This window comes from Budorcas taxicolor, chromosome 10 (genome assembly GCF_023091745.1).
Source record: "Budorcas taxicolor isolate Tak-1 chromosome 10, Takin1.1, whole genome shotgun sequence".
Lineage (NCBI taxonomy): Eukaryota > Metazoa > Chordata > Mammalia > Artiodactyla > Bovidae > Budorcas > Budorcas taxicolor.
In genome coordinates this window covers 24997465-25006083 of record NC_068919.1, presented here as the reverse complement: position 1 = coordinate 25006083, position 8619 = coordinate 24997465, and the positions used below count along the sequence as shown (strand labels likewise).

General features: G+C 48.4%; 4 non-coding genes across 4 annotated transcripts; all 4 read right to left on the bottom strand.

The window, feature by feature from the left end:
* Positions 1–2688: 2688 nt before the first annotated feature.
* On the bottom strand, positions 2689–2778 carry TRNAY-GUA (transfer RNA tyrosine (anticodon GUA)). The gene is given in 2 exon segments: positions 2689–2724; positions 2742–2778. It is a non-coding gene; the product is annotated as a tRNA-Tyr (tRNA).
* Positions 2779–3356: 578 nt separating this feature from the next.
* TRNAY-GUA (transfer RNA tyrosine (anticodon GUA)) lies at positions 3357–3446 on the bottom strand. Its single transcript is given in 2 exon segments — positions 3357–3392; positions 3410–3446. It is a non-coding gene; the product is annotated as a tRNA-Tyr (tRNA).
* Positions 3447–6626: 3180 nt separating this feature from the next.
* Positions 6627–6708, bottom strand: TRNAL-AAG (transfer RNA leucine (anticodon AAG)). The gene has a single exon. It is a non-coding gene; the product is annotated as a tRNA-Leu (tRNA).
* Positions 6709–8249: 1541 nt separating this feature from the next.
* On the bottom strand, positions 8250–8331 carry TRNAL-UAG (transfer RNA leucine (anticodon UAG)). The gene has a single exon. It is a non-coding gene; the product is annotated as a tRNA-Leu (tRNA).
* Positions 8332–8619: the final 288 nt, after the last annotated feature.

The window sequence follows — 8619 nt, the reverse complement described above, 5'->3', positions numbered from 1 at the left end:
GTGCACAGCCAGATATTTCCACTGACAAGTACTGGGCCTTTCCTTTTGCAGAAATGACGGAGGTCAAAAAGATGGAGCCTCACTGCTTCTTAAAGAGGAGCATGGGCCTCCATGGGTGTTCCTTCCCCCTTTCCATCTGTCTCATCCCCAACCCCCATCCCTGGTTCTTATCTCCTTTACCTGTTACTCACTCCAGAGAGGGGCCTCGGTGCCCACCTAGATCTAGTCTTGCTTTTCCGTGCAGTGAGGCTTCCTGGGAAGTGATGCAGAAAGATGTTGATTGGGCTAGCCCAGTCTGGGGCCTTGGTGACCCTCCTAGGCCCACAGACCCGGATTCCTTTGGCAGAGGCGACTGCTCCCTGAAGTAGCTCAAGATTCTCTGGGCTTCGTGGATAGGCACGGGAGACGAAGGGAGGAGCCAGAGCACCCTGCTGTCCGACTTGGACCTCTTGCCCTCACTTGGAGTCTTTGAAAAACCTTTCAGATCCTATCTGGTGTGGGCTCGCCACCCCAACAGTGCATGGTCACCCACGCAGCACAGGTAGAACAGAGGTGTTGCAAGCCACACCCAAGTCACCTGCCCTCCAATGCCTGTGTCACCACCCCGATCGAAAGACCCACAGGTCTGCTCCTGTGAGGATGAGGACCATGTCCATGGAGGTCCCCTACTGCTCACTGTGAGGCTCCAGATCAGAGGATTTGACCGTGCTAGGGCTCACCCTAGAGTATCCAAGTCATTAGAGTCCATCTTCCAGCTATGGGTACTCCCCTGCCCCTGCTACATCCCCCAAACATCAAAGTTAGTTCCCCCAAACCTGGGAACCTCCAGTTCCCGTGGAGAGGGGGAGGAAGAGGAGGTAGGAGTGTCTGTGGGCATATCCAACGAAAGCCTTAGCATCTCTTTTTGGTCCCTGCCCTCTGGACTCTGCAGAAGGTCACATTCGAGGCTGAGGACTCTTTGTGGCCACAGAGCAATAAAACCTTTCTCCTGAAGGTCTCCTGTGGGACAGCAGTGGCACCACCCCCATGGAGACACCACAGCCCTGGGCTCAGCCCCTTTTAGTCAGCAGTGGGACATGGGAAGTCCTGGGGCAACTCATCTGGAGAGGAAAATGTGTGGGGAAATGCAGTCTGAATGCAGAGGCAGAACCTGAACTGAAAAGGAGTTTGTGGGCTTAGGGGTCAGGGGAGGCCAGCAGCTGGGCCCCAGAACTGCAGAGAGTCACAAGCCCATCACCGTTGTACTCTTTCCCATGACAGTTCTCTTTCCCATGCTTTCCAAACATATCTCCCACCTTCAGAAGTTTCCCTCCCAAAGAGGGGTAAGAGCAAGGGCCACACCTTGGCTTTCCTCTCTGCACCCACAAGCCTTGACAACCCTCCCCCCGCCACCACCACCTCTTCAGCCTGGCTCAGTGGGGATGGATGGAGGTTGGTGGGAAGGCCCAGCCCATGTAGCCTTAGGGCCCAGCCCTTAAGTAAGCCAGCTGGTCAGAAAGCACAGGCCACTGATCTGTGTAAGGAGAACAGTTGGTGTATCCCTCCAGATCACACATCCAGCCATCAAACCCTGGCCCCTTCTGCTCGCTGCCTTCAGCCACCACTGTCTGCCCTCCCCTCCACCCCCACTTTTCCTACTCTCGGGGCTCTCTCAACTCTAAATCTTTCCTTTCGCTCACAAACTCTGCTCCTCTCTCTTTATCTCCCCCTCCGCTTGCAGTCAATCACCCTTGGTCTCTCTCTGTCTCTGTCTTTATCTCCATCTCTATTTCTATGTCTTCCATCAGAAGCAGCAGGGGAGTCCGTGCACGTGTTTTTCCCACCATTGTGCAGAGTAGGAGCAATCATTATTAGTCTTTCAGAAGGAACTCAAAGCTTCCTATAGCAACCAGAAAAGCTGTGAAGTTTCAAGGAATTTGAAGTTTCCCCATGGCCTCGGCCTCGTTCTCTGACAAGAGACGTGAATCGGGCCTCTGAAGTTTTCATCATGACTTCAAGCCTTCTCCCCCATCCTGAGAGCCCTGGTGTCTTTCACTGCTGCTAATGCCAGTGGCTCTCAATGCAGGTGTACAGTTGGCAGGGGCTTGGTAAGTCTCAGAGTGGCAGTCCTGTCCCACAGCATATAAAACGAACACTGATGGAGGTTTTCAGTCTCCCTATGTCTATATATTTATGGATTATTCGAAGGAAACACAGAAAGAGAGAACAAACGTGAGAATGAGGGAGAGAGAGAAAGAGAGAGAGTCAGAGAGAAAGTTGGAGAAATGGACAAGCACACACAGAGATTGCCGTTGGGCTAGACAGAAGAGAGAAGCAAGGGACCACCCTAGGACTAGGCCGAGCAGGAGAGAGAAATTGAATGGGAGGATTTTCAAGAAGAATGACTTCACTGTCCATGACCCATTTCATGGCCCAGTGCTTGTCTGGCTCCAGGGCTTGTGGCGGGCAGGTACTGTGTGGCTGGATCTATCCATGTTGAGTAAGTGGTACTAGCAGAGCAGGTGCTGCTGTCCCTGGGGAGAGGTGGGTGAATAAAAGTTTAAAGGGCTTTGTGGGGTCAACAGGTGCCTTGTTGGGGCAGCCTCCTAAGGCAGGAGAAAAGGGGTATTTGGGGCTGGGGGGGGGCATATGTCAGTGGACACATTTCAATAGTGGCCCATATGATGGGGCAAAAGTAACCAGTGCACCTCCTTCGAGCCGGAATCGAACCAGCGACCTAAGGATTTCCACATTTATCAAGTCTACAGTCCTCCGCTCTACCAGCTGAGCTATCGAAGGGTGCATGTCTATGTCCTGCACTGACAAGCACTAGGTCCTTTGTTTTTGCAAATATGAGAGGGGCTAAGGAACGGGAACCTCACTGCTCCTCAAAGGAACACCACCTCTAAGCGCCTCCTTCCATCCCACCCGCTAGGAAACTGAGTGGGAGGATTTTCAAGAAGAATGCCTTGGTTTTCCATGAACTATGAGATGACCCAAGTGCTTGTTGGGCTCCAGGGCTTTCAGTGGGCAGCTCCTGTGCAGACACGTGTTTGTCAGGAATCTGTCCCTGTTGAGCAGAGTGGTAGTGGGAGAGGGGGCACTTGTCTCCCCAGGAAGAGGTGCGTGAATAAAAGCTTACAGGACTTGGGATGCTGAAGTAGTTGGGGCAGTCTACTTAGGTTGCTTTTGAATGAAGGGCCTGTGTCCTTGGATTTGGGGAAGGGACAAGAGACTCTGGGAGGGCTTTATTGGCTTTGTCCAGTGAGAATGAAGATGCTCTTGTAGTGCATGGGCAAGGGCCAGTTTGCAGGGCAGAGGCACTAGGTGCCAGGAGGTGGTGGCACTTATGATGAGGCAAAAGCAAGTGAGGCACTTCCTTCGAGCCGGAGTCGAACCGGCGACCTAAGGATGACCACGTGTAGTAGACCTACAGTCCTCCGCTCTGCCAGCTGAGCTATCGAAGGGTGCGCATGGACTCATGCCGGGTCCTTCCTTTTTGCAGGAAGGACAGAGGCCAACACACTGGATGACCCTGGGTACATCAAGCCTCTGGTTAGTTGCAAGCCCTCTTGTCAAAGAAAGATATACATGCCAGCTCCGTGATTGTCAGGCACCCGGGGTGGCTATTTTCAGAATGTCTGGGCCTGGACAGTCACTCGTTGACTCGTTTTCTCTCCCCTGCTCCTTTCTACACGGAGTGGTGGGATACCGGCCATCCTAGGTCCGAAACTCTGTAAGAGGTGAGGGTAAAGGGGGCGTCAGCCAAACGGAAGCGTGGGTTGGTTGGTGGCGGGCTTGCGGAGGAGTGGAGAGCAGAAGAAAGCATCCTGCAGGGTCGATGAAGACCTTTTGAGGAGAATCACTGCCTCTAACCGCCTCTCCCCATCCCACTCAACTGCCGCCCCAGGTTCCGTACTCACCTCGCCTCAACACTCACTCCAGACCGGGACTGCGCTGCTCTCCTAGACCTAGTCTGACTTTCTGCGCTCATGACTCTTCCTGGGAAGGGATGGAGAAAGTGACGTTCGGTTCTGCGGGGACGACCACGCCCGTCGATACTCTTCTGCCCTGCTCGCTGAGGCCAATCTAGGGACTTGGATCTTCTTTTCTGCCCACAGACCCGAAATTTTTGTCAGTAGCTGTTTCTCCAGCGTCTATCTCCCACTCCCTGCGCCTTTCAGTTCCCTTGCTTCAGTCCTCTTTATTTTCCCCACCACCTTCCTACTACCAGATGTATTTCTGATCCCTTTTTGATCCCTAAGTTCGTGCTTTTCTCTTAAACTTTCCTCTTCTTGAATTGCTGTATTTGTTTCTCATTTTCTTTCTGTCTCGCAGACTGTCTAGCCCTCTTGGTCTGATTTTTCTCTGTAACTTTTTTTTTCACTGTTTTCTTCCTTGTTTCTATGTCTCTTTCTCTTGCTTTTGGTCTCTCTCTCTCCCTTTTTTTTTTCTTTTTCTGTCTTTCTCTATTTCTATTTCTATATCTCTATGTCAGAACTTGCAGTATATTTGTTCCTAATTCTCCAAGTTTCAGCACTCATTGCTCTTACAGATGAAACTAACACTTTCTGGGTGCGAGGAGAGCAGCGTATAGGGTAACAGATATTTGTCTAAAATGCAGGCTGAGACAAGCCAGTGGGAAAATAAAGTAAGTGTTCCGAAAGTTCAGGATAGTTATCCAGGGTGTGTTTATAATTAGGCATGCTCAGATTCTCTTGGACTTTCATTGCAAGACTCTTTTACTCTGCAGGTTTGAAGAAATCTTTAATGGCAAACAAAGAAATTTTGCTAGGATGATGCCTGGATTTAATTATTAACAAAATGGTACAATTGGTTCACCAAATATAACAAAATGTATTATACCAATGCAATTTGTCATTAGAAGGGAAAATATTGGAAGAGGAGCACTGAGAGCATATATATGAGAACTTTCTTTACATCGTGCTCAGTTTTCTTTTAAATAAAACTGCCTCCAAACAGAAAAAAGTATTAATTGAAAAATTCATGAATTGATTTTTTCCATGTATAGCCATTTACATGTATACAGCTACTAGAAAGAATGTTCTTGGGTAAGCAACAAAGGATGGCTTCTAGGGTGCAGTTAGAGCGAATGGTCTTAGCTAGCATCTTAGCTCACAGTAACAGGAGGAATGAAAGTCCTCAGATGCCTGTGGATGGGTACCTTGTAGTACTGTGCATGCTGACATTCTCCTGTGAATGCTTCTGTCTCCTTAGTGAAATAGAAAGCTAAGAGTGAGAATGGATGCTGAGGTATTGCTATTTTAAAGACACTATAGAAGGAATGAAAAATTAGCCTTTAAGAATGGTACAGTGAAGCGACTGAGAAAAATAGTAAGATTATTATGCAGATGCACTTGAGATCATTGTCATGAATTTAAATTGAGACCGTTTGAACTTTACTGGGTTTCTCTTCATTCTAGTTCAGCTCGGTGAGTGCAGGGGTGCAATGTTTATGTTAAACAAAGACTGCAATTTTGTTATGTGAGTTTTCTAAGCAAAAGAGGAATAATCATATGCAGACCCTTAGACTGAGAATTCAGCCAGGAACTGGAAACTTCTCTTGATGTTTCTTTTAAGGACATGGGCCATCTTTGTCCCTTCACCACTTCCTGAAGGTGTTCTCTCCTTTGCCTAAGGGTGCTCTCTCCTGCAAAATGGGTCTCTCCAAAGACAGTAAGAAAGGTGTAACATTTTAATTCAACCTGGATTGCAGTGGACACCAAATTCCATCCATACACTCTCCTGGACCCCTGAAATGTGGGCAAAGATTCAAAGTTCACTGTATTCACAGTTCAAGAGGTGAAAATGTCTAACAGGCGTTCAGATTATGGGTTAAAACATTTTCGGACTTTTTGAAAGCAAGCTGTAGGGGCAGTGAGATAATTTTCCAAGTTAGTTGTCCAAGATCCTTGATTCAAGTCTACAAGAATTTAAACACCTCCCTCCTCCGGTGGACATTGCCTTTTTGTTGAGTCACACTCCAGACAGTCTCCCTCAGACCCTCCCTGTTCTTCTCGCTTCCTGGTAGAGAAAGATGCAGAGTCTGCATCAGCAGACCAGAAATGGGGCTTGGGCGTGGGGAGGCAGATGCGTCCCAGAGCAAACAGACCAATGGAGAGCTCAGGACCTGAGGAACTGACTTTAAAGTCACCGCTGTACTCTGACGACAGTATGGACCCAACGGCTACAATCTGCACTTTTGCCAAAAGAGTTGCCTCTTGAATTTCGGTTTTACACTGCCGGCGAAGCCTCGGTGAATTTCCCTCTGTGAAAATGTGGGGGGTGGGGAAAGGGGGAGGACACCACTCTCCCTTTCCCCTGCCCTTTTATCAGTCCCTTGTCGAATGTGACAGCTTCCTCCTCCGGAGTTGCGTTTGAACTTAAAGCTTCCGTTTTAAGGTTTTAAAACTTGTTTCTGATGACCCCTATGCCCTTGGTGAAATCAATTTTTGAAGACTAATCAAAACGTTACCAATTAGCAAAACTTTCTCGCCAGAAAACGGGTTTGACTAGTCTTAACTGGCCTTCGCTCCCACAAGTTCCGTTTCTCGCCTCTAACCTAGTAGGTGCAGTGTCTGTCTCATTTTAGATCTCAGTCTTCTGCAACTGGCAAAAACCTTCCCTGGCAGCGGTGGGATTCGAACCCACGCCCCCGAAGAGACTGGAGCCTTAATCCAGCGCCTTAGACCGCTCGGCCACGCTACCGGGTGTTGGACACATATTCATTACTCTTTCTGATAATACTTTCTTTACATCTCAGTTTTGCTTTATACAAAGCGTTCTTGAAGTCCTAACTTCAAACGTCAAGAGCAAGGGGTTCAGGGCACAGGGCACTTATCGCAAAAGTTTACTCGCCTCGTTGACTCTGAATTTTTCATCTTCCACCCAGGAAGGGGAAGAATTTAGTGAATGAATAAATGAGCACTGAATAAATTAAATCTGTACCACACACTAGGCTGTGGGCCTTCTGCAGTGTTACTATGTTTTATTCCTTGCGGCTTCCTCAGTCTGCCATAAATCTCTTACAAAGATAAACGAAGGCTGTTGCTAATTAAAGCTACGAAAATCTTATCTTCAAAGGAACATGACATCCAATGGCGTTTTTAGAGCATTTGCAAATGCTCCAGCGCCTATTTGGAATCTAACCAGCAACCCAAAGATGTCAACAGAATTCTATAACTCCCCCTATTTCCACCAGCTGAGACATCAAAGAATGCACACATGTGGCTCTGCTGAATTATTTCTTTAGAAAAGAAGCTTCTTTTATTTTTTTCTCTAGAAAACAATCAGCTGATTGATTCATGTGGAAATTTCATATGGAATTGTCCAAACTATCACTTGTCTGGAGAATTCCATGGACAGAGGAGCCTGGTGGGCTCCAGTCCATCGGGTCTCAAATAGACAGGACTGAGCAACTAGCACTTTCACTTCACTTTCAGAAGCTGACTAGTGACAAGTCAGATGAGTCCAGTCAGGACCATCACCACCTACTAAAATGAACCAATGACTCCTCAAGGGCTTAAGGAAGAGAAGATGTCTGGATTCAAATCTGAGTGCAGTAGGTGCCAAACCATACCCAATGCACCCTTTGGGAACCAAAGGTGGTGCACATTGGGGAGAAAAGGCACTGCCCTCTAGGGTCAGAAAGTGAGTGTTCCTTAAAGAGCTCAAATTCTGACTTTGAACTCATCCTAGGACACTGTGCTAAGTAGGGTCAGAGTACTCTTCCTTGGCTGACTCAAGCCTAGGAATTAAATCACTTCCCTGAGCTGATGGGGCTTCCCTGGTGGCACAGATGGTAAACTGAGGAGCAACTGCCTCCCTCGATGATTCTCTTCCAGCTTAACCCATCTTCTTTACTGGCCTGACTTTATCACCCTTGCCTGGAAGGGATGGAAAGAGAAAGGGTGAGTGAGGGAGGGGGTGCCGTTTAAGTGAGCAGAGCAGCAGATAAATAGAGATCATCCTGTAGGAAACAGTAGGGATCCCGGAGGCAGTCAGCAGCAGGAAGTGTGCACGGGGACATTCTGCAACTGCCCGAAGTTTGCTGGCTTAACAGCAAATGATGAGACCATCTGACTTCACTCCCTGCTCCCCTCGCTGGGGCAGCCCGCTGTGGGGCACGTGCACTTTCAAGGCTCTCCAGCTCTCTTCTCTCAACTTGAAAAAGCCCCAGCTTAAATGCTATCCTTTTGGCAAGTCCTTATCCGGTCCTGTAGTGAGGACGTGATCAAGAAACAAAACCTTGGCAGCGGTGGGATTCGAACCCACGCCTCCAGAGAGACTGGAGCCTAAATCCAGCGCCTTAGACCGCTCGGCCACGCTACCGTACCCACACCAAGAATTTCCCTACACTTGCTAGTAATACCTTTCTGCCTTGTTTTTCAGCGTTGTCCCCTACTCTGTGATCCCAAACCTTGATTCTAGATATCACCAGAGGACACTAAGAAAGTTCTTCTCTGCTCTACTAACTCGAACCTGTATCCACCCAACCCAAATAGCTTTTCTCACTCGAGGAACTAAAAGGGAAATAATTTCAAAGCCAAGTATCGCTCCGGAAGCGCAGCTCTTAGGGTGTGGAATGAAACAGCTTCCCGAAGGTGGGTCACATCAGCT